Here is a 25,958-nt window from a genome sequence, read left to right as displayed (position 1 = left end):
ACACCTGGCTTTTGTCTACTGGCTTTTTTTCGTTTGTTCGTTTTGAAAATGAAAGTATCAGTCGCATAATATCAGATGAACCATTTCAAAGTCTACAACTGAGTGGCATTTAGTAGATTCACAGGGTGGTACAACCATCACTCCCATCTAGTTGCAAGATCTCCTCACCACCCCCAAAGAAAACCTCTTATCCATTCAGCAGTCAATTTCTTCCTCCCGATAGACTGGCAATCACCAGTTTCCTGTCTCTGTGGATTTGGTTTTTCTGGACAACTTGTGGAAATGGAATCTTAGGATATATGCCCTTTTGTGTCTCGCTTCTTGATATCATGTTTTTGACATGTAGCCATGTTGTAACACACATCAACACAACATTCCTTTTTGTGGCTGAGTAATATTCCTTTGTACATACATACTGTATTTGGTCTATCACACCTGGTTTTAACTAAGAGTTGGTACTGGAGTCCATCAACTTATTCATGTGTCCTTCACTCTGCACTCTTTGAAGATGGGCACAAAGAGGAAGGCATAGTCAATGGACATTGATCAATGTGTGCCATAGTTATAGCTCCATGAGGCACCCAAACAGAGAGTCAGCCAACGTGATGGTGAAAAGGACCGTTCACTGAGCCCAGGAGAGATCTGGTTTCCAGTTTCAACTTATCAGATAGTCAACTGAGTGGCCTAAGACAGGTCTTTCTCCTCTCCTCGCCATGGATTCCTCACATCTAAGGCAGGATAAGAATGCCTGTCCAATTGATCACATGTCAGGGTAGCTGGGAGACCTGAATGAAATGACATCTTCAAAGTATCCTGCAAACACCTCTTCATAGTGTGAAGTTTTATCTTGTTTAAAACAACAACAAAGAAAAACCAAATGAAGCTCCCCACTTGCTAGCTTTCTGTAAGGGCATGGTACTGACAATGAAGAGAGAAATCTTATCCAGCAAAATCGCTTGCAGGGGGCAGCATGTATTTCCCTGGATGGCCTGGATGTGGGGGAACTGCTCTTAGGAAGATGGGGGCGGGGGGCGGAAATCAGCTGCATGTTCCCAGGGATCCTGAGGTTGACAAAGAGAGATGGGAGCAGGTAAAAGGAAAGCAAAAGACTGCCAGTCTGTGATGAGACTCCTCCCCAAAACCTTCCATTTTTAGTGATGTTACCAAAAACAAAGGCCTGGATGCAAGTGGATTTTTGTGAAGCCAAGGGAAGGCATTAGTCCTTGATCAACTGTGGGGCAGAACTGGGTAGCACACATTGACAAGAGGTCATGGAGGCTGAGGTGTGACAACAGACACTGTCAGGACTCATGGAAGTCGGGTGTGGATTTGAGGCTCTCACAAGGCTTGGTATCAGAATTCGGGGTCAAGTTTAAAAGAATCTCCAAGGATGTCAGTTGACATCTACCCCCAGGGCTGTGCACCTGGGCAGTGCCACTGCTGAGGGCCAGTGTCCCTGTACTCAGAATACAGTGATTCGCATGTTTGCACCCCCATGCAGCCCTCACCCCTGCAGCCACAGTACAAGGATCTGTGCACTGTACAAGGGATCTCAGTACTGATTTGCTTTTGTTCCCAAACCATGGTTGGCTCAGAAGCCCTTATATGGTAACCACAAATGAACAACTTTTGCAAATAAGGCAGACCCCTGGAATGGTACCCATGTATATTCTGCTGTCAAAAGTAGAGAACCTGTGCAGTAACAGGTCTCCCTGAGGGCCTAGTAAACCTCTGCTCTTCTCTCAGTTGCCAGGTGACATGCTATTTACTGGCTCAGAGCACTAAGCCAGTGAGATCAGTATTGAGGCTCAGAGCTCTGCCTGACACTGTTAGCTAGCGGGAATGCTGCTCCTCATAAGGGAGATCCATACACTTTGGCCAAATCGTCTCCTTCCTTTAAATTGCTCTGAAGGAAATCAACAAAAGCACAAAGCTAAATATCCTTGGATGTTCTTTACCAATTACCCATAACACTAGGCAGCTGGAGACATAAAATTGCAACAATAGGTAAAAGCAAGAAATATATTGTGAATCACCACAATGGCATTTCTGCAGCTATAAAATAAAGATTGGAGCAATATGGCAAGTGCTTATAATATTAAGGGAAAACACAGACAGTGACTAGTATGTGTGATAGGATTGCAACTATATAAAAATGTGCATGGTACATGGACAAGAAGATAAAAGGGACGGTGGAAAATAAAAAGTGTTGCAAAAGATAAAAGAACCATAGGTGACTTTTTCTTTAATATTATCTTTTATACTATCTTAATATTTCAGAAAGTTCAAGCCTGTGTTCTTCTCCAGCTGTTTATCTACATCTGTTTTCTCCACCCAGTTCAATTTCATACATCTGTCTCTATTAAGATATTTATAGCTCTGTCTGTGCTGACTTTCTCCTATCTCACAGTGTAGATCCTTCAGCAAGTGAAACCCACACAATGTTGGGCAAGAAGTGGTTAAACAATAAATAATGTTCCAGGCCAGTGTTGCTTGGGAGATGTTTGATGATACCACACTGGAAGTGTCACTGTCTTATAAAGGGAGGATCCACTTTCAGTTTGGACTCTGCTCAGAAAGAAAGTCTTCCCACCAAAGAGGCTTTAAAACCCTTCCCAGCAACCAGCACACAGAGACCAGAGCTGCCAGGACTGATAAATCCTGATCCTCACTGAAGAAACGCATCTCCAGCACCATCCATGAACAATAGTGCTATGAGCCAGCAGTGCTCCCATGTGTTTGTTGAGCAAGGTGATGCTCCAATGTGATCGGTGAGCAAGGTGGTACTCCCGCGTGATCTGTGAAGCAACTGCAGTGTTAGTGGAGCTGCCAGTCCCAGGGCAAGCAGACACAGATGGAGATTTTTCTGTGATCAGTAAGTAAATGTCTAGAGCAAGTGATGGGTATTTCAGTCCAGGGCAGTCCACAAAAAACCAGAGAATTCTGGCCCAGAGACAAGGATGCTAACCCCACAGGGACTTTTCCTTCAGGCTTAGCCAGCTGGACCCCAGATCCTCCCCAGATACTTGCAAATTTGGCACCAGAACTCATTGTATAGTCTCTGTACCATTTATTTTCTATAAGATCAAGCAGGGGATGGTGTTTAAATCTCATTCCAGAGACTGTGCTCAGGCATCTTCAGCACTTCATGATAAAGTCCTTTAGGACATCAGGGATCACTCCATAGACACCTGGCCCCAGTGAGGGCTCTCCAAGAGCCAGAATTAGGGCTCAATATCCAGGGCAGGCAAACCTGGGAGAACAACTGCCCCTAGAAAATTTTGTTTGAACAAGCTTGCATCTTTCTGAATCTGAACCTATCTCTCCTGGATGAGAAATGTCCTTGATAATGATTTCCATAAAAACATCATAGAGGAGAAGGATACACAAGCAGATGGTAACACAGGCTGCTTTGGGGGAGGACAAGAGGAAATTGGAGAAAGGGTAAGAGGGAGACTTTTTTACTGCATTCCGTTTATGCTTTTTTGTTTTTTTTTTAACTACTCATTACCATCTCAAATAAATGGGTGAATAAGGAATGAACAGTTAGGTAAAATTAAGCAAAATGAAAATCTGCAGAGATTTGCCAATGACATTTCCCTGCACTGGAGACAGACTAGCAGAAAATTTAAGTGGTGGTGATAAAAATTAAGGGGTTCCAAGAAGATGTCATATTATAATAGGACCTTAGCCACCGTCTGAGCTTATTATTATTTGAAATTCACTCTTAAGACAATATCTCACCATAAAATGCTCACAAAAACATTAATAAATTCATCTTCATCTAATACAAATCCAAAATGACCCCTACCCACTGGAGAGGCAAGGGAGCAAGCCAGTTACTCAATGACTGAAACTATAACTCTGTGACCCCAAGGGTCAGTGTCTGCATTGAGAGGGAAGAAAAATTTGACGGGAAGCAAGGTTTGCTATGGAGATTCACAGCATCAGTGCCTCCGTTTCTGTTCTCATGGCCGTGAAGCAGGAACCAGGTCTGAGGATCAAGCTAAAGTTCTTTCCAAGCAGTGGACCACAGAACCCAGAGCCAAACACCGAGCAAGCTCACTGCTCTGCCCGAGCCCCTCTGGTGTTCCCCATAGGCAAGGAGTCAGTCCCGCTCTCTTTTACAAAGGGGTCCTGTCTCTTCCGTGTGGTGGTGCCACGGTGGGGACAGGCCTTGAAAGGAAGGGAAGAAAGCAACAGGAGAAAAACGGAGGGGCCGCTGGTCTGCCATCAGCAGCAGATAAGCACTGGTGTGTGAATAGGAGCTGCCCAGCAAAGGACAGGCTCTCCAAGATGAGATGTCAGCACCGTGTCTTTGCCTTTCAACCCCGGGAGCTTGTTAATAACCTCTTTTCAAAAAGGACTGAAGACAAGGTTTCTCAACCCCATCTGAACAGACTTATGTACAAAAGCTTTACTTTGGAAAGAGAACGGAACCAAAGCAGCCTGTCCTAGTTCTTTCCCAGGGGAAGGGTCACCACTTGTTCAAAAGGCACCTTTGAAACCCAGCAGCCCTTGAAATCCTGGGGTCTGGGTGGCCCAGGTGGAGAACCAATCCTCCAGACCCTAGGAAGAGGAATATGGCCCACCCCAACCTCTGCCTGTGGAAAGAGCGCTGTCCTGACGACTGAAGTGGAGAGAACGATGCTTCTTTCTGCTTATGCTACCCGATCACACTGCCTAATGCCCAGCCTCTCTGATTCTCAAAACCCTTCTGCAGCTCCCAGCTGTCTGTCACTTGAGTCTCTTCTTCCTCCTGACACTCAGGGCCCCCAAAGTCTGGTGCTAACCCTAGTGCCAGCTGCACACACCTGCATGCCCATCCAGATACCCAGCCAGCCCCAAGCCTCCCCATCGTTCCTCCCTGCCCATACCACCCTCTCCCCTGGAAACGATCTCCCCCACTCTCCAAGCTTGCAGAATGTCACTTCTTGAACTCTGAGCCTTTCTGCACCCCAGAGATCTTCTCTTCACCTCAAAGGTCTTCTCTTTGCCCTGACCTTTCCTGTCCACTGTTCTGATCACCTATATAAGAGAAATTTCCCTCTCTCAACTCTAAGAGCCTTTTTTTCTGTATTTTTCTCAGGGTTCATAACTTTCTCCTTCACATTTTGTTCCCTGGGTGCCTCTCATGACTCGGCCCTCAGGGTGGCCCACAATGGCTGGCACACAGGGTCACCTAGAGCGCAGGTCCCCTGCAGGTCTGCTAAGTTAGCTTTAGGTGGAGAGTTGACTGGCTGACCTCTTTCCTGGCAGCTCCAGGGTTTCATACACCTGTGACTCTATGAATAGGTAAAGCAAAAGGCCAGACAAGCACCTTTTCTGCTTCAGTCCCAGGTCCAGGGAGCTCTCTTTAGGGATCAGTACTTTAAATCATCCCTCACTGCACCGCCGTGGAGCAGTGATGGACGCTGACCTCTCTCTCCAGAGGAGCCCTCTCCTTCGCTTGTGGGCGGCCATGTTTTTCCTCTGCATCCTCCTGAGTGTCCCAAGCCCGCTGGGGAAGGACCCTGAAGAGTCGTCCTGCTCCTAGGAGCGCGCCCATGGCTCTGCCCTCCCTCGCACCAGCTCCAGCCTTCCTCCTCCTGTGTTTCTGCGCCCACGACAGGGCCCAGCTCTGGGAGTCCTGTGGTCACCAGGAGGAGGCCAGGTGCAGGGCCTGGCCACAGGGCACAGAGACATCCCTTCCCCTGCAGAGACAGGAGGGAATTTGACTTGAGCCTGTTTTCAGGGTAATTCGGCGTCAAACATCATCGAGGCCTGAAATCTGGCCAAGTCTTTGTTTTGTTTTGTTTTTTTCCTTTCCTCCAATCAGCCCAGGGCACTGGGGAGGGGGAGGGCATTCAGGGGGTGGGGGCTGCTGGCCGGCTGGGGCTGAGAGGGAATGCTGAGCATGCAGAAGTGGCCCATTGAGAGCCCCAGCTCACAGCCGCTCACAGCCCAGGGGCGGGTGGCACCCTGGCTCCCCCCCACAAGGGCAGCTCTGTCCTGTGGGCACAGGGCTCCGTCCCAGCCCCACTGGCTGAGGGAGAACAACATTTCCTTATAAGGCCCCGACCGCCCTGCCAAGGCTGGACGCTCCAGCAGACTGTAGCTTTCCATTCTCCTCGCCCGGCTCCAGCACAGGCCTTGAATGTCGCCCTTGTTGTCAGGCCCCTCCTCTCCTCCCCGGCCCCCACCCCACCCACTTCCAATCCCTGCCAGGGCCAGCCCCACCGAGCCTAGCCGGATAAACAGCCCAGAGGCCTCTCCCACACAGGGACTGCTCGGCTTAGGCCTGCTGGAGGCAGCACAGGGTAGCAGAAAGAGCGGCAGGGCGCCGGGTTGGGCCGACCCTGCAGGTCCCTTCCTGGTGCCTGTGGCTTCAGGGCAGCTCTGGACTCCTGTGAGCCTGGTTCCTAATCTGGAAAATGAAGATCTCATTGCCACGGGGTCCAGATTCTTTGCATTGCATTCACAGTCCTTCCCAGTGAATCTACCTTCATAGCTTCACCTCTGCTTGCTCTCCCAGGCCAGGTTCCCCAAACGACTCCTCTCTCCCCCACTGGCTTTCTCTAGTAGCCTGGACAGAGCCTAGCAGGTAGAAAGACCTGGATTAAAGCCCCAGGGAACTCCACTTGCAGAGCCCCACCCTATCAATGCCACTTCCTCCCCACCCCCGAAAAAGTGAATCGTTTCTTCTCTCCTCAACATTTGCATGTACCTCTCTAAGAGGCTTCCCACTTTGCAATTGCTCTGATATGTTTACCTGCCTTTTCCTTCACCAGGGCATGAGCTTCTTGAGGCTCAAATGGATCCTCTTTATATTCCGGAGCTCAATCACTGTACCTGGCACACTAATGTCGCTTCGTGAAAGATCATTGTGTAAATATATCCAAATGCACAGTGCTGGGCAAGCCCTCAAGAGACAACTGATGTGCAGATACTATGTGAACTATGAAGGGCTGTGCACCTGTGAAGGGTAACAACTGCACCATGTGGCTCTTCACTCCAAACTCTACTCTTTGTGATACCATTATAACCTTACCCATCTGCCCAGTTCTGGATCCTGAATTCTGAGGCCCTTGGGTGTTTGTTGTTGTTTAGTTGCTAAGTTGTGTCTCTTGCTTCTCTTTTGCAACCCCATGAACTATAGCCCTCCAGGCTCCTCTGTCCATGGGATTTCCCAGGCAAGAATACTGGAGTGGGTTGCTATTTCCTCCTCCAGGGGATCTTCCTGAATCAGGGATCAAACCTACATCTCTTGCATTAGCAGGCAGATGCTTTACCACTGAGCCACCAGGGAAACCCATCTCACATGTTTAACATGTATCAAAGATATTATTGGTCCTTAGAATGCTAGTGTTGGGGACTAACAGGGGTTTGGGGAATTATCCCATCATTTTCACACTGACACCTTCTATGCAGATGTCATGTGGCAACACGTGGATTAAATGAAGGGGTTCCAAGTCCTCAGCCCTACCTGTTTTACCATTTCTACATCCTAGGATCCCACAGCATTCTCAGAAAAAAAAGAATCCACTGGTTATAAAAGTTAGAAGCACACTGATTAGTCTAATCTCAACATGTGACAACTGAAGCAACCGAACTTCCTGACAAAAAAGTGACTTTCCTAACATTTCAGGAGTCACACATGAATCACGATGGATCTGGGGTCCCTGACTTGCATAATGAAGACTTGCCCAGCATTGTTGCCAGCTTAGGGCTGAGTAATGATGGAAGGGTGTAGCTGCATAGTTTGTGAAGCTGAGTTCTCTTGGGTCTGGAATTTGTCAAGTTCCAAATAAAGAATTTCAGTCTCTGCTAGAACAAATCTCTCTGAAATGGAAATTCTGCAAATTGTCAGGTCAGTGATTTGTAAGCACACCACAGTTAGGTACTGTGGGTGGTGGTTTAATCACTAAGTCATGTCTGACTCTTGTGGCCCCATAAACTGTAGCCCACCAGGCTCCTCTGTCCATGGGATTTCCCAGGCAAGAATACTAGAGTGGGTTGCCATTTCCTTCTCCAGGGGATCTTCCTGACCCAGGAATTGAACCGGGGTCTCCTGAATTGCAGGCAGATTCTCTACTGACTGAGGTATAAAGGAAGACCAAAAGTGAGGGCCTGCTCTCTCTGAGGTTCAAACTCAGGACCTTCAGATTATGAGACTGATGAGAATCTATTCTGCTTGATCCTAGCAACAATTTGAAAGACAAAAATCTTATTCCAGGATGCAATATCCTTTTCCCCATCCACGTACTCATTTTCTCAGAGATGATGTTGACAGAATGAAGATCATGGTTAATCATGAGCCATTGTCTAACATTCCTATTTGTCACAGGACAAATTCAGGGTACAAGGTGGGTCTGCCTTGGGCTGCATCTAAGGGATTTAGTTACTCGAACACCAAAATACTTTATCATTGTGAAGTTTCTCCCAGGAGATGCCTAAAGTAGCAACACAGGAAACAAGGAGAAGTGGAAAGAACTTTGGGTCAGGAGTTAGGAAATGAAACCCTGTTCCTGTCTCTAACACTGACTGTGAAGCCTAAAGCAAATCAACTGTCTTTGCAGGTCTTCAGCTTTTCAACTACAAATGAAATGAAAATGAAATGAAAAAGAAAAAATGAAAACAATGATGCCTTCAAGATAATTTTCAAAAGTAGTAAGAACTAGACTAATTAAGATTATAGTCATAAATGTACTTTATGAACAATAATAATTCAAAAACGTATGTACCTAAATAAGGGCTAGTTATTAATAGGCAGTGGTTCTCCCCTTGGGGTTATTCTTCTGAATATAGAAGAGAAAAATCCCTTTTCCAGCATTCTGAAATGCTTGCTCCATCCCCCAGTTCCCTCCTGGCCACTGGCAGTCAGAGGATTGCTGATCACTTTCCAGGAAATCAGGAGCGAGATGGGGCTGCTCTTGCTTCAGGAAACAGGAGGACAGACAAAAAGAGAATCCTCTCACCCTGCTTTCCCCTTCACTTTCTTCCCAGGTACAAAAAGAAAGAGTTTGCCAAGTCCAGGTTCTGGGCAAACTCCGGGATAATTGAGAAAGTCATTTCTCTTCTCTGGGCCTCTATTTTCCAAAATATGAAATTAAGCAGTTGAACAGAGTGATATTTAAGTCTAAGGGTAACAGTGTAACTTATTGCCAGAATAGAGACACTTCTGAATATGAAAAATTATTAATAATTATACCAGGATTGGGCTTCCCTGGTGGCTCAGTGGTAAAGAATCTGACTGCCGATTCAGGTTCATTCAGGTTCATTCCCTGGGTTGGGAAGATTCCCCTGGAGAAGTAAATGGCATCCGACTCCAGTATTCTGGCCTGGGAAATCCCAAGGACAAAGGAGCCTGAAGGGCTATAGTCTATAGTGTTGTGAAAGAGTCGGACACGACTTAGCGACTAAAACACAGCAGCAACATACCAGGATGATAATAGCAAATACAACTGTACCAGGCAAACTGGATGCATGGACATTTTAGTAAACCTTGTTTCAACTTGCACTATTACTGGAAAAACAAGAAAACAAAATGAACTTGAGGAAAAAATATTTCAGTTCCCTCAGCGTGGTCTTGGCCACACAGAAACTTTGACTAAATCTACAGGCTGTTTTTACTTGTTCTCAGTGAACCAAAGGCAAACTCACTATTAAGTCACACATATAAAAGAGCCTGAATACCATAAAGCATTTCTACATCCTTTAGCTCCAGGCAAACAATCCTGTGAGGCAAGCCTGGAAAGGCAATAATCCCATTTTAGAGATTTTCTTGTAATGGCCTAGAGAAAGTTAAGGGCTTGCCCAAAGTCATGTCATTAAAGAATCCACCTGCAATACAAGAGACCACCTATAACACAGGAGACCCAGGTTCCATCCCTGGGTCGGGAAGATCCTCCAGAGAAGGAAATAGCAACCCACTCCAGTATTCTTGTCTGGGAAATCCCATGGACAGAGAAGCTTCGCAGGCTATAGCCCAGGGGTCACAAAGAGTTGGACACGACTGAGCAAGTAAACCACCACCACCACCATGGTCATGGAGCAAAGAGAAGCACAGTCATGTCCTAGGCTCTTGACTCTGTGCTTGCTGTGTTGCGCCAAGTTAGTAAAGAGAGCACTTAACTTGCAAAGGCAGATTGGCTTTAGGCTGGCTAGCTTTTATCCAGAAAGTCCCTTCTCTATCCATAACAATGATAAGCAAAGCATAGACATTTTTTCAGACCCCTGAAGCTTGAGGTTGACCACGGTCTTGAGAATCAGCTAAATTTCCAGATGAGGAAACCAAAACCCAGAGAGGATGAGGTGGCCAAGATTACCCATCAAGACCCACATCCAAGAAGAATTTAGGTCCCAAACACCTCCTCTAGCACTCTTTTTAATATTAAGTAAACACAAACAGACTTAGGAAAGTCAACATAACTTATATCCCTTCCGCGCCTTTCAAAGATTCATGAATTACCTTTTGATTTTCTAATGCTGAAGAGCCTCAAGCTATTACTTCCTTCTTTGAGCTCTCAGAAGCTAGTTGAGCATATTTAAATTGAAGGCATTCAACAGACACTTCTTATTTCTCTTCCCTGCACTTCCAGTTAAGATCAAATTAAATGAAGTTTCCTCCTGGGCAAAGCTTCCATAATTCAAAATGTTTACTGGAGTCCTGAGGGCAAAACCAAAGGGAGCTTGCTGTGTGGTGATGAGCTCTTGGAAAATAAATAAGGAGCCTTGGGTCGAAGTTCTGTTTCAGCTATTCCTTAGCAGCACTCCCTTGACTGAGTTATTTGCCCTCTCTGGGCCTCAGTTTCTTCATCTGTAAAATGAAAGCGCGGTATTAGGTAAGATTTAAACATTCTTCCATCTCTAATAAGCTGTGTCCAGACTGTAAGTGTTTTCAAGTAGGAGACTGATCCAATTCTTTTCAATCCATTAGTGTCATAGAAGTCAGTGTCCAGGAGAGGTTTTGTCACCCATTGCATCTTGATGATGGATATTTTCTGTCTCTCTGCCCTATACTCCTTTGTCCTACTGCTGATTAACACAAGTAACTACTTGTACCAGCTAAAAGAGGCAAAGGAGGCTGGTCACTCTCTCTAGTACAAACCAGGGGATGGAGAGTTAAATCAGAGGCATTAGTCATGTTGCCTCATTGACTGATTCCTCATAAATGAATACAGCTCTGAAAAACGTTGCTCAAAGTCTGATCATTTATTTCCTGATTTATTACCTGTGCTGAGATCATTGCTGTAGATATTTCTCCAAGGAACTGTAACCATAGGGCAAAATAATGACTCCATGACATTCATTGATGTCACTGACTCCAACCTCCCCAAAGATGGAGGAAAACATCCCAGAAGACAGACATAGCAACACCTTGTTTCGAGCACTGCAGACCACCAGCACAGCTTGGGATTCTGTGCTGGAAGTTCAGACTCATGATACCTATCCTGTGAGTCTTCCTCTTGAGTGGGAGGGGAGGCTGCTTAGAGTCAACTTCTGTGTCTCTTGCCCAGCAACCTTTCTCTTTCTTCTCATACAGAAAGTTCTTATGCAGTGGAAAATCTATCCCGTGTACTATATATGGAGACAGACTCTTCCCACACAGACAAAGAGGCAAATATATGTCCTGGGCCGGGTCACCATATGAAGATGAGGGTGAATGTGAGACCAAGGCAAGTCAATACAATTCCTCACCATGACTTTTCTGCTTTTAAGGAAGATGATTATTTTTTCCCCATTGAGTTTATTTAGTTGATAGAATGTGAGTCTTACAGATGATTATCCTACCCATATATGGAGAGAGCTAGAAAGAAAAAAAACTGGTGATGGTATCTGAGCCCCTGGATACAGCCAAGCCTGAAGCAAGACCTTTTAGGCTTTTCTATCACTGAGTTCATAAATACACTCTTTGGTATGGGCTATTTCAGTTAGGTTTCTCTTATTTGTAACCGAAGAACTCTTGAATAATGTTATCTTCTTATTAGATACTCCATGGGAACTTTGAATATCAGAGCTGAAATAACTTCTAATGTGTTCAAGTCCACTATGAATATATAAAGAAACTGAGAGGATCTGCTTAGAGGTATCCAAAGAAGTTCTAGGACTAGAAACCAGATCTTTTCATCACTCTAAGAGTTTCCCCAGAGGTCACTTATTCCAATACTTGGTTTGATTCTAATGCAAACTCCACAGTGTAAAACACAGAAAAAAAAAATGCCTCTTTAACTCTGAGCTTCATGTTTTATAAGAGCTGAGACACACCACATTCCTGAAATATTCTGATCATACATTTGTGTCACCCTTTCATTTCTCATAACATTTTTATTGCTGTTATAATTCCAGAATAAAATGTCTTGCTTCAAATCCCATCTACCATTTATTTACAAATTGTGTGAACTTGGACAGCTTAGTAATAATATTGTGTGTTCATTTCTTCGTCTGTGAAACGGAGGTGATAGAAAGAAACAGTGTCCACTTCATAGAACTATCAGAAGAATTGACAAAATCCCTGTGGAGCATTTAGCCCAGTGGCTGGCATATAGCACCCAGTAATTTTAACTGTTGCTATTAGTGGATGATTTTTGAAACAACACTGAGAGATAAGACAGCATATAGATAGGAAAGTCAAGGACCAGATGTCGAAGACAAGATAGTGAGTGGAAGAACTGAAACCAAGTCCCACCTCACGTGATCCTTACTATAAACTATATTCCATAAACTAGTTGGTCATTTCAGATTGTGTTCACTAGTTCATACCTTCACTGATTCTATCATTATTTCACATGCTCATTAATTCAGCAGCTATTTCCTGAGGACCATAGATCCTTTCTAGCCCTGGGAGCTACCATTTAGAGACCTGGGTTGATTCTTGTTGTTTCCTAATTCACTCTTTAGGCCCAAGGCAAGTGACTTCATCTGTTTGGGGTCTGGTTTCTTCAGGACACTGGGCAAGATGTCTGAAGGATCCTTTGGTAGCAAGCTCCCGTTTGCGGTCCTCAGTATGACCAGCTTAGAGGAGACAAAGAGGCAGCCCAGGGGCTTGCCTGGAGGAGCCCATAGCTAAGGGGTAAGAATAAACATAACTGATGTGACTTACTTCAGGATGCTGGAGGACAACATATGTCATGTAAACAACGTTTCTTATTGAAATACATTTGATGTCTACATGACATATGCCAGGGTTCATGGGAAAGTTGATTTCTGGCATGTTGGGAGTGGGGGAGGGGCTCTCTCCTCCCCCAGATGGATGACCATGTACAAAGACTTTCAAATAGATTTGCACACTGGCAGCCCCAGGGCCTGATGAAGCCTGTAAAAAGTGTTTTGCTTGGCCTGCAGTATTTTTAAAAATTTTAAGTCAACTTTTAGCAGCTGGGAAGTTTCTCATTAAAACCCAGATTTCTGGCTTCTATTGAAAAAGCAAAAGGTCTAGTGACACTGAGCTGGAATCTCTACAGTGTCAACTGACATCTTAGCGGGTTCTCTTATAGAGGTGCTGCGTCTTTTCCTAATCAGAGATGATGAAAGTTTGACTTCATCTTGAGACAGACTGTATGAATTCAGGCCTATCATGTGAGTTTAAAAATATTTATGGAGGAGAGTAATAGGGGAGCTGAATGTATTGTGATAACCCGAATATGTTATTAATATAAGTATATTAATAAATATAAACATAATTATATAGTTTTATTTATATTTTATATATTTACATTTATATAAACATATATTTTATACTTTATACTTTAAGTTTCTGGATTTCCTTAAGTATTAATTTCAGCCTAGCAAGGGGCCAGCATGCTTTGATATTTCACAGAGAGATATTTTTCTAGATCTGAACAAATCATTTACACATGCTATTCCCTTCCTCAAAGGGCATCTGAGTTGGTAACCCTGGGTCTTACTGTGATGTACTGGTAACCTGGCTTTCTGAAGAAAAAATGTCTTGATTCATATAGTTTGCCAAACTCCAAAGGTAAGTACTCCCACCCTAACCAAGTGCAAGGATGACTTAACGATTGATTCAATTTTTCTCAAATGTTAGCAGTTGATTCTTGTGAGTCAGTACAGGCAGATTCAGCACACCGGCTCTAACTCCAGAACAGGGGAATATCAAAGCTGTGTTACTTTCCTCTCACCTAGAACTCTATGGAGAGACATAGAGTTATCTAAGACATGCCTGTCTTTGAGGGAATTTTGGTCCAGTTCAGGAGATAAAGCAAACACCTTTGAAATAATTAGAGGGCCTTTTGAGCAGAGTCAGTAGTCTTCCCAACATCTTTGCTGGAATGTCTAATAAGAATATCAAACTCACTATACCCAAAATCGTTTTCCTGGACTTCCTGCCAAAGTTGTATTATATTCTCCCAAACTTCTATTTCAAAAAGTTGACATCTTCCTAGTTCTCAAGCTAAAAGATAAGGAATCATCCTTGATTCCTTCCTCTTTCTCAACCTCCTTGTCCAGTCTAGAAACTAGTCTCATGTATCTACCTCCAAAATTTATTTTAAACCATCCACTGTCCTACATCCCCCCCATAGCAATCCTAGTCCCTTTTCTGATGCCTCTCTCTGGTCCAGGTCTCTAAACTCTTGGCTCTTCCTCAGCGTTGACCTTCACCAGTTAATTTTTCTCTCCCTCCCTAAGTGTTTGCCATGATCAGCTCCTTCTCATTCTTCAGACATTTGTTTGAATGTCACCTCCTTATAGCTATCTTCTCTGCCTATCCTATCTAATGTAGCTCTCCTTACCTGACTGGTAATTCCCCATTCCATCAACCTATTAATTATCTCAGGTGTAAAAGAACCTGCTTGCCAATGCAGGAGACCTTCAGGAGATGCAAATTTGATCCTCTGGAGGAGGAAATGGCAACCCACTTCAGTATTCTTGCCTGGAAAATCCCATGGACAGAGGAGCCTGGCAGGCTGCAGTCCATGGGGTTGCAAAGAGTCAGACACGACTGAGCGACTGAGCACATGCGTTATCACATACTTTGTTCACTTGCCTGTGACTTGCTCCTTCCCATACACACAACATGTCAATTCCATGAGGGTAGGAAGCATTTATGCCTTGATTTTGCTCTATGTCTTCTGCCTAGCACAGTTCTTAACACAGGGTAGTCATTATATAAATCCTTGGTTAGTGAATGAATGGATAAATGAATGAAGGATAGAGGCGAAGTGAGATTTGATATTTCAGAATTCCCTCTTGGCCCTAACATGTTAGAAGTCTGTGGCTTTAAAAGCATAATTCTGTTCCTTCTGATGTGGGTCCAGCTCTCAAACAGCGGAGAGGCAGACAAATGAAGAAACCAGCAGCCAGCTGTAGTCAGGGGCGACTCCCTGGAGGAAGTGGTGAATATACTGGGCTTTTCCAGTCTTCAGAATTACTTACACAGAAGACATCTGTCACCTTATAGAAATTTTACCTTAATCTTCATTTCAATTGTGATAGTGATTATAAAAACTTGAAGAGCACACTTTTCAGGAATCTCTAGCTTCTAAACTGCCATGTCTTTAAATATCCATGTATATGTGTGTGTGCTGATTACCAGGTTTAATCTGACATAAAGAACTTGCTGAATTTGCCCAGAGGCTCGTAGACTTGACCTCTTTAGCTGGCTTGATATTTGAAGGCAGGATCTGTTCCACACCTCAGAGAAGACCCACTTAGGATAGGAAGTGAGTCATCTGTGTTCCACAGAGGACCTACTTCAGATTGGACTACACTAAATGTGAAACAGATTAAACCGGAACGAAATCATGACGTATTTGCTCCCTCCCACACTGTGGGACATGTCATAACCCCTTGGTACCTTACCCTGAAACTTTCAGTACTGAGGAGGTCTTCTGAAATCACCTGTCTGACCCTCTTGTTTTCCAAAAGGGGAAACTGAGGACCAGAGAAGGGCAGTGACTTCTCCAAGTTTACATAGCATATTTGGAGCTGAGCCAGCATTGGATTCCTGTCCTATCCCAGTCAAAAGTCCTAAAGAAACATATACATACAACCTGAATGTTCTTTCATCTTAATTTTTTTTTAAAGACTCATTGTTTTGTTTTATTTATTTAACTCTTTGGCTACACAGCATGCGGGATCTTAGTTCCGCAACCAGGAATGGATCCCATGCTCCATGCATTGAAATTGAGGAGTTTTAACCACTAGACCACCAGGGAAGTCCCACAAGTTGAGTTTTTAAAGGAAAAAAAAATTATTTTGTTTAATCTTTGTTAGCAACTTGATGAGCTATTTACTGACTTTTTCTAATTGAAAATTAAAATTTTAGTAACTAACCTCTAGTCTTACTAGGGTTCTAGGACATCCCAAAGGAATCTGGCTTAAAATAATTAGAGAAGTCTTCACATAGTGACATGTAAGACATTCCATACCACTTTATAGCAAGAGGTAAATGTTATTTTAACCATCAGTAAAAAGCTATGTCAGTGTAAAAGCAACAAAAAGAACTAATTCTTTTCATTTTAATCCTTGTAGTTAAGATTTGGAGATCATCCCTTGCAGTTTTCAGCAATTTGTTTGAGATGTGAATGCAGTAGAAGGATGCATGCCAACCTGTTAAACTGTTACACATGCAGTATTGGAGAATACAGAGGAGATATTAACTAAGAAGAAGATAGGAGACTTTGTGAGCTTTTGAATCTGTCAAATGTTCAGAGCAGCTTAGGGAGTAACAGTATTTCAAGACATATTTATTTAAACATAGTGCCTGATAGGCAAACAGGAATCATTTGGCTAATTTCTTTATATCTAGTCTGCAAAAGGCAACCAGTACCTCTCAAAGTGCGGAAAGAATTAGAAACAGCTGCCCAAGTCACTCTCCTGGATCTGTCTTTCCCCAGGGTCACCAGCTCTGGTATCAGACAGAACTGTCAGTCTGGAGTCAGGAGTCTTTCTACAGAGACAATAGGGAGCCAGTTTTGGAACCCTAGACCAGTGCTTCTCAGACTTGAGGTGTCTAGGAATCACCTGGGGTATTTGCTAAAATGCAGATTCTTGGGCCCACTTACAGGACATCTAACTTCCTAAGAGTCTGGCTTGGTCCCCAAGAATCAGCATTTTAACCAGCACTCTTGGTTGATGCTGACACAACTAGATGGTAGAGCAAACACGTACTAATATCCATCAGCTGTGGGCAAGTATTCCCTATTTTCTGAGTCTCAATTTCCCATAGTGTGGAATGAGGACACCGGACAAGGATCATCTCTAAGATCAGGCTTTTCCTGATTCAGGCAATAGAGATCTATGACTCTTGAATGAGAAGGCTGGGTCCCTACCTTGCCCTGGACTAGCTCCATAGCCCAGTTGGGCCATGTGCTTATAGGAGCATTTAACTCAAATACAGGCACTTTTCAACACAGAGTTCAGTGCGAACCATGGAGGGGCTCAGGGGTTTCCTGCCAGTTCCTCCCCGCTGCACGCCATCCACAGAACGCTCTCTGACTTGCTCTCCTGACTTTTCACCCCTGCAGGTCCTCAGATGGCACCTCCACAACCCACTATCCTCAGACAGGAATATCCAGGAAGTACCTGGTTCTCTAGACCCCTAATCCTGCTTCAGATTTAGAGTTTACTAACCAGAATGATGCTCCAGGTTAATCACCTCAAACTATTCAGAAAAAACAAAACCTAAACAGAGAGTGAGTTCCTTAAAGATAAAGATAAGTGAGTTGCCTATAAAGATAGGCAAAGATTTTCTTTTTTGTCTCCTTAAGATATATGAGTGATTACCTAAAGAAGTTACAAAATTGTTCTTTAGCATTTGTAAATCCTCAAAATTAGAGAGTCAACTATTATAGCTTGGCCAGGAAAAAAAGCTTGTTTTCAGCCTTTGACTCTCCTAGACATTGGTTCTTTCCAATGCCCTGAAGCTATGACTTGCCACCATAGCTTCTCCTACTACAATTACAAGGTTTTACCTCCTGGGCTTAGATATGTTCACCAGGCCCTTCCTAAGTTCAAAAGGTTTCCACAGTTGCCTAATTCCTTCTACATCTTGACTTTGGACACTTTCTTTGAAAACCTCCTGAATCTTTCATTTTAAGCTCCCATACTAAGTTACTCAGCTTTGTTTCTTCATCTTCCTTCAGTACTCATACTCCCATGACAAAGCATCGACCAGAGAACAACATATATGGCAGAAAGAGAAGACGCCAGGGGGAGAAAACACAAGTTGCCAAAGGCTCTTAATTCTCACAGTGGAATTGAAGCGCCCATTGACTGAGAGCCACTTGTAGGGTGGGACAGTAATGATTATTGGCTGAAAGAGCACCACTGAGTTTATTCATTGCTTACTTCCTGAGAGCATATTCTACCTCTCCAATCCCAGGTAGATATATTTATGATATGATATGAATAACACATGGTTCAAGGAAAAAAATCATAGTAATGATGGTTGAAATGAATCTGTGTTATTAAGTGGGGTACGACAGAAATCAACTTTCCTTTCCATTCTTCATGAGGCAAAGAGTTTCTGGTCTATAAGAGACTTGCAATGTTTTCAAACTGAGATGATATAATTTCAGACAAAGGCAAAAAAAATAAAAATGACATTTTCATTAAACTGACATTTCATGACATCATAACATCTATGACTTTAACATTACTAAATTGACTATTTCTATTAGGCTTTTTGAAGCACTAAAGATATATTAAAGATACTTTATTGGTTTTGCTATAAGCACCAATTTCCCTTCTTCTGGTTATAGCACCATGCCCTTTTCCCACCCCACCCTTTACTACATCAATTCCTAGACTTTCCCCACCTCTAAGGATGGACTTGGACCAAAATCAATCCAAGTCCATTTCCTCTTTGGCTTCAGGGACTGTTAACCGACAATCAACTCTGAGAGATACACCCAGCACTCTTTTGGAAAACTTAGGGAAGAAATGGATTTTCCCTGGGGGTGCTATCGACTATATTGACACCACGAGAAGGAAGCTAGGGTGAGAGTCAGAGAACAGAAGCTGATGACAGCTCAAGTGCCTTGACTGTCAAACCAGAAGCCAATTCTGCCTCAAGAAGCCCCTATTTATTTATTTATTTATTTTGCTTTAGCTAATATAAGTTGGGTGTTTATAACTTATAACTGGATAATTTTATCTACTCCCTCCTTACTCTTATTATTATACAGATCCCTGGGTTCCAGGGATCCCTGGTTGGGAATCATTAACCAAGCACCAAGGAGAACATAGAAATGTGTTTGTTGCATCTGTTGATCTAGATCTGTATCTAATTCAAATCTCAATCTCAAATTTGCTGATTCATGTTTATTGAGCTCCTCCCAGGTACAAACTTCTCCTGGGATCTGTGGGAAGCTAGATGATTCCACCAGGCCCAACCACCCACACAGACTGGTAAGAGAACTGAGAGAAGATCAGGGGAAGAACAGAATCTTCTGGATGGAAATCTGGGAAAGTTTCATAAGAGAGTTCACTGGAGGTGTGCATTAAGGGATTGAGTCACAGTTGACCTAGACTAGAGCCTGTGTTCTACCTCCTGATCCAATATTCAGTTTAAACCCAACAGGGGTGAGTGCTAATGCATGGTCGGGTCCTAGAGGAGAAATGCTGCTGCTGTTGGTTCACCAAGCCATGCTAATGGTTATGTGGGGCCTCGTGTAGACACAAGGGCTCATGCCACCCAGAAGTACACTGAGAGAATCATAAGATAAGGGCTGGTGGTGGTGGTTTAGTCACTGAGTCGTATCCGATTCTTTTGCGACCCTATGGACTGTATCCCACCAGGCTCCTCTGTCCATGGGATTTCCCAGGCAAGAATACTGGGCTAGTTGCCATTTCCTTCTCCAAGGGATCTTCTGGACCCAGGGATAGAACCTGAATCTCCTGTGTCTCCTACCTGGCAGGCGGATTCTTTGCCACTAAGCCACATGGGAAGCCCAAGAGAAGGGCTACTAGCCTGTCAATCACCTCAAAGTATCTGAGAATCATGAAACAATTGGATAGCATAGAACCATTAAATGCCAGAGCTAGTGAGGACCTTGGGAATTAATCAACCTCTTCATATGACAGGTAAGGGCCTGGAAAATGGAACAGGTCAAGGACTTGTCCAAGATCTTGTCCAAGATCACTCCTGCCAAGTCATTCCCAGGACCCAGGGCTCCACGACTCTAACTAATTCAAAGGAGACACCATTATTATTTCATTTCCATCCCAGCAGGAGTGAGGAGTCTGAGATTGTATTTTGACAGATGTTGCCTTTTATCTCAGATAGTTTCCTGTGGCTAGTCTTGCTTCAGTAAGTCCCTTGATTTTAACGTGTAATGAGCCTCTCCTGGGACTGAGTCATGCAGGCCTGGAGGACTTTCATTGGGTCTTTAGCCAGTGACCATTACTTCATTGGCTTTGTAGCCAATGACCATAAAATCCCCACTAGAAAGCCCCTGCTGAGAATGCAGTCTTATTTAGCTCCACGTGGTCTTCTAGTGAAATGTGGATGCCATCAGGGGATGACAACTTGGGGACTGGTTCCATTGCTTACCAAGCCACTCTTCCAGACTCTCAAGAATATAATAAAGGGAAGAAATAATTATTCTACATACAAAAAGGAAGGTCTTTTATCCACAGCATGAGAAGGGTCCTAGGTCAGGGTTAAGAGAGAACTGCCTTCTTTTGCAGTAATCTTTGCTTTGTCTAGTACAGTTTTACCACTCACAGCCATGACTCTTTCAAAAGCCTTGTAAAGAAGGCAAGACCAAATTATATTTTCCCCATTTCCTAGGGGAAGTAACTAAGACCAGGAGAGGAGAAGCCACCTGTCCTCTCTCACCTGTCTAAGAAATGGCAGACCTGGGGCAGTCAGAACCCAGCCTGCCCCACAGGTGGCCAGCACTCATTTTGCAATACCTCAGGGATTTTGCCCACAGCCAGTTCTGAATCACTGCTCAGACTGACAAAGGATGAGCGTCGAGGACCATCGTGGGTGTGACCAAAGAGCAGGGGCAGAAGTTTCCTTTGTTCTCCTCTGTGAGCCACACCTGACACTCAGAGCAAAGCTACTCCTTTTTAAAATCCAACAAAGCCTGACTAGAGGTAGTGTTATATAACGGAAATCAGCAACTGGACATTGGCTGATGAATGAGTGAATGATTGAACAGATGAATTAATGAAGTGGCTCTCATGTTAATTGAGTCACAAACATTGATCATATTTCAGCTGACATTAAAGACAGACCAGAGACAATGTCTAAGCTCTGGTGTCTGCCCCAGAGGATTACACATTCTAGCAGAAGAAATAGACACCCAGACAAATAAATGACCATACACTGTGACACACGCTGGAGTGCAGCTAGGTAGGTGGGATCGAGAAGACCGGAAGTGAAGGATGTGACTAAACCTCCTTCCCATGTGACCAAACTTGCAGCCTTCTGTTGGATGGAGCTTCCCTAGGGTTGCAGGAACCAGCATGACTCATCTTTCCCTTCCTATCAGACATCATGCTGGGAACATCCGAGATCACCAGTTAGTGCAGGCTGAATAAATTCTCCTGGAGGAGTCTTGAACACTTCTGCCATGTAGGTGACCTGGGGCAAGGAACAGAGTCTGCAGGGCTCTCAAGCTACCTGTCCCAGCCTCCTACGACAAGGACCCCGGCCATCACAGCATTCCCTGGGATTCATGCTCAGAATCAACTGGCCCCAGAGTCCTCTCTCACCTGCATAGTTATCTTAAAAGGTGGCGGTGAATCAAGGAACAAGAAACATCACAGTCACAGTAGCCCAGCTCATCCATCAGGGCTAGAACACCTCACCTTGAACAAAAGAGATAAGAGAATAAAATAACGCCTGACACAGCCTTATCACCTAATAATACGACCTCAGTTTTTCCATTAAAATTACTGAGAACTACAGTCCTGTACTCTGGCTGATAAAGAGATCACAGGAAACAAAGCTATTAATTTTTATCTCTGCCACGCAATAGCACATCTGAGTGAATACAATATATCCAAGGGGAGAAAAGCACTTTTTCTGACGGTGGAAGTTGGATATGATTTTTTTCTCTTCCCACCTCTCATTTCTCACACCTTGTTCATCCACGAGCCTCTAAGGAGTTTTTAATTTCGGATGTATTAAACAGACATGGCTATGCTGTCACCCTTACATAATGTTATAAACCTCTCTGTTTCCCCACCTTTAGAGGACTTGGTAGAAGTACTTAGAACACAGTTGAAAGGATTTGAGCTGGGACCTCCCTGGGGGCCCAGTGGATGAGACCAGTGCAGACTCTTGTGTTCCCAGTGCAGGGGGCATGGGTTTGTTCCCTGGTCAGGGAACTAGACCCTACATGCTGCAACTAAGAGTTTGCATGCTGCGAAAGACCTGATTCAGCCAAATAAATAAATAAATATTAGAAAAAATAAATAACGTACTTGAGCCAGCTAGTTGCCTCTCTAGTCCTCAAGATTGCCACCTTTAAAATAAGGAGCTAGACACTTGGTCTCCATCATCGCTTCCAGCTTCAATATTTGAAGATACTGTGACTGAAGGGGACATAGAGCAGGTCAGTTATGATGACAACTGTCATCTTCCCAACCCAGGAATTGAACCAGGGTCTCCTGCATTGCAGGCAGATTCTTTACCAACTGAGCTATGAGGGGAGCAAATGATAACAGTCGTCTTTGTAAGCAGGATTGCTGTCAGGGAGCAGTAGAATGAGGCAATCACCACCCCTGCCCTGGGCCCCATGCTGTAAGGGGGTCCAACGCTGGCCTGTATAGGGCAAAAGTCAATGGAGTCATGAACATGTGTACCTGAAGCCCACATCCCCCTTCCAGAGCAAACTCTGGGTACCTGGGACCCTGAAATAGCCTGTGCAAATGGCCCAAGGTTTGCTTCCAGGCCCTACCTGATGTCTCCCCTGGTCCCTCATCCCCAGAACAGATCACAGCCCCAGGATGCACACTCCTAGGGCTGGGCGTGGTCCAAGGATGGGTAGTGTGATCTATGCTCCATCTCCACACCCTACTCTTCCCTGCCCTCAGGAATACTCGGGTGGAAACGTTTGCAAAGCGTCTATCTTTGGGGTGTCAATGCCCAACAGCGCCAGTGAGTAGCAGAGTCGGAGTTGCAATAGTGTGAGGAGGAGGTAGGGACTGGGGCCGTGAGCAGCAAACTTCATTATACTGGTACCTGGCTTGCCAGTGCAGGAGTTGGGGACTGGCTGCCACAGAACGGCGGACTGTAAAAGATCCATGTGAGAAGGTACTCGGAAGAAGAGTGGGCCTCTGAGCGGTGATGCTCTTCTCTAGCTGGAGCTGTCCACTCTGTCACCTCCAAAGGCCACAGACAAACCCAGGCTCCTTCCCAAGCCTGCCTTTCCTCCAATTTTGTATTTTAAAGGTCTTAGCTCCTCTTCCTCTTTCTCTGGAATAAAGCTATCTCAGAACTGGTTTCCTTAGCTTTGATACCCTATCTATTTCTAAAAAACAAAAACCTGGAGAAGGTTTATAGCAAAAACACCAGATAGCTAAATACACAGATTTGCCACTCTGTGAAAGAAAGGAAATAGTCATGTCAGGAACCTCGGATTCAATTTTTACTAAATATAAGGATAAAACAGCTTTGAGCTTCCTGACTGCTAAAGTAATACTAGAAAAGTGCTGTGATCAAAAGCACAAATACTCATTCTTCAAAAGAAATAAAATTCTATTGGGGTGGGAGGGAGGTTCAAGAGGGAGGGGACATGTGTATATATATCTATGGCTGATTCATGTTGATGTATGGCAGAAACCAATACAACATTGTAAAGCAATTATCCTCCAATTAAAAAGAAATAAAAAAAAAAGACTTCTATTGGCTATAAAACTTGAGGAAGTTTTATCGTCTGTATCCGTATATAGGAGGCGCTAAGTAACAGAAGAGACTGAATCTTCAACAGTGGTTTTGCAGACAATGCAGACTCTTTCTCCACACAACCATTTATTATACTGACACTTGATAAAAATCTGAGGACATGATATTTTTAAAAAGCTGTGAAGTCATTGCTACAAGAACATGATCTAATATCATCTAAGTAACCAAAATAGATACAAGAAAATAACTCAGGAAAATCAAAGGGACGAACCATTCAACAAACACTTCTCAAACTTCTCCACCCAGTATCCCTAATAGCAACAATGGAATTCTACCCTCCTAGTAGAGTGGGGAGATAGAGGATCAATCATGACCTCTTCCATCTCTGGAGCAAAGAAAAATTTATCTTTAAAATGTATTCAATTTTAGGACTTCCCTGGTGGTCCAGTGCTTTGGGCTCCATGCTTCCAATGCAGGGGTCGTGTGTTAGATTCCTGGTTGGGTAAACAAGATCCCACACGCCATGCATGTACATACTAAGTTGCTTCAGTCATGTCCAATTCGTTGCGACCCTATGGACTGTAGCCTGCCAGGCGTCTCTGTCCATGGGATTCTCCAGGCAAGAATACTGGAGTGGGTTGCTGTTTCCTTCTCCAGGGGATCTTCCCAACCCAGAGATCAAACGCCTGTCTTTTACATCTCCCGCTTTGGCAGGTGGGTTTTTTACCACTAGCTCCACCTGGGAAGTGTGGCTCAAATAAACAAAATTTTAAAAATAAAAAGCATTCAATTTTGACTTGCTACTTTATTAAAAATGTGTCCTTACTTTAATAAAAAATTAATTTTCCTCAAATCTTTGTTTTGTCTAAGAGTAGGCCCTGGCACCAGCGAAGGCAATGGCACCCCACTCCAGTACTCTTGCCTGGAAAATCCCATGGATGGAGGAGCCTGGTTGGCTGCAGTCCATGCGGTCACTAAGAGTCGGATGCGACTGAGTGACTTCACTTTCACTTTTCACTTTCACAAATTGGAGAAGGAAATGGCAACCCACTCCAGTGCTCTTGCCTGGAGAATCCCAGGGCCAGAGGAGCCTGATGGGCTGCCATCTATGGGGTCGCACAGAGTCAGATACGACTGAAGTGACTTAGCAGCAGCAGCAGCAGGCCCTGGCACTATCAACTCTCCCAAATGTTTGGAAAACCATGACTAACTTACATTGTCTCTTATTTGTTCTTTACAACAAATTGATGAGGCAGGTATCATCCATTTTCATCAAAGGGGAAATTGAAGAACAGAGAGATTAAATACTTTTCTCAGTAGCACATGGCACCAGAACATATACTTGAATGAAACTCAAATCTCCTGGCTGTAAGTCCAGTCCTTTTTCCCAGCTTCCATAATGTCAGGTAGGAAATAATCAAGGAGTGAAATGGATGGTCCCACTGAGGTTTCTGAGGTCCTACTACTGAAGCACAGCACCCACTGAGGCTTGGAGGCTACCCAGGCTTCCAATGTCCCCCCCATAATGCACACTGGCATCCATAGATGTCTCTGATTCATTGTCAGATTCTTCCAGAGGATGAATCACCCATGCTCAAATTATAATCAGTTCATACACTATCAACTGCACGAGGCTGGAATAGGGGAAGAGAGAAGAGCCTTTTCCACCACCACCCCACCCCCAGCCCGCCCCGGGCTCTCCAGCAGATGTCTCAAACAGTTCCAACACTGATGGTAGAGTTTCCTTTCTCCATGAGGGCCTCTATCCTGAAGTTGCATGATGCAATGAGAGGTCCGGCGACCTGAGTCATAGTCCTGACTCTGCCACTAAAGGATTATGGGAAAACCACTTAACCCGTTGGTGCCAGGTGTGCCAGAGAATGCTCATGAGAATGAGTGAGATAATGTCTGAGAAGCCCTTTGAGCTCCTCGGGAAAAGAGGCCCCATAAACACAAGTTGTTATTACCTCCAAGTCCATGTACATCATAGGACATCACAACTCAGGTTCCAGCAGAGACCTCCTCTCTCCCCCAACCTGAAAGGACCAGCTGATCCTTCAGTTTCTCATTCAGATGAAATGTCCAAGGTTTTGGAGGATTTAGGTTCAATCAACCATCTGGATAAAGATGAGTATTGTTGAAATGAAGACCT

This window comes from Cervus canadensis, chromosome 7, assembly GCF_019320065.1.
Source record: "Cervus canadensis isolate Bull #8, Minnesota chromosome 7, ASM1932006v1, whole genome shotgun sequence".
In the NCBI taxonomy this organism is placed as follows: domain Eukaryota; kingdom Metazoa; phylum Chordata; class Mammalia; order Artiodactyla; family Cervidae; genus Cervus; species Cervus canadensis.
Note: the sequence above shows the minus strand (reverse complement) of the source record.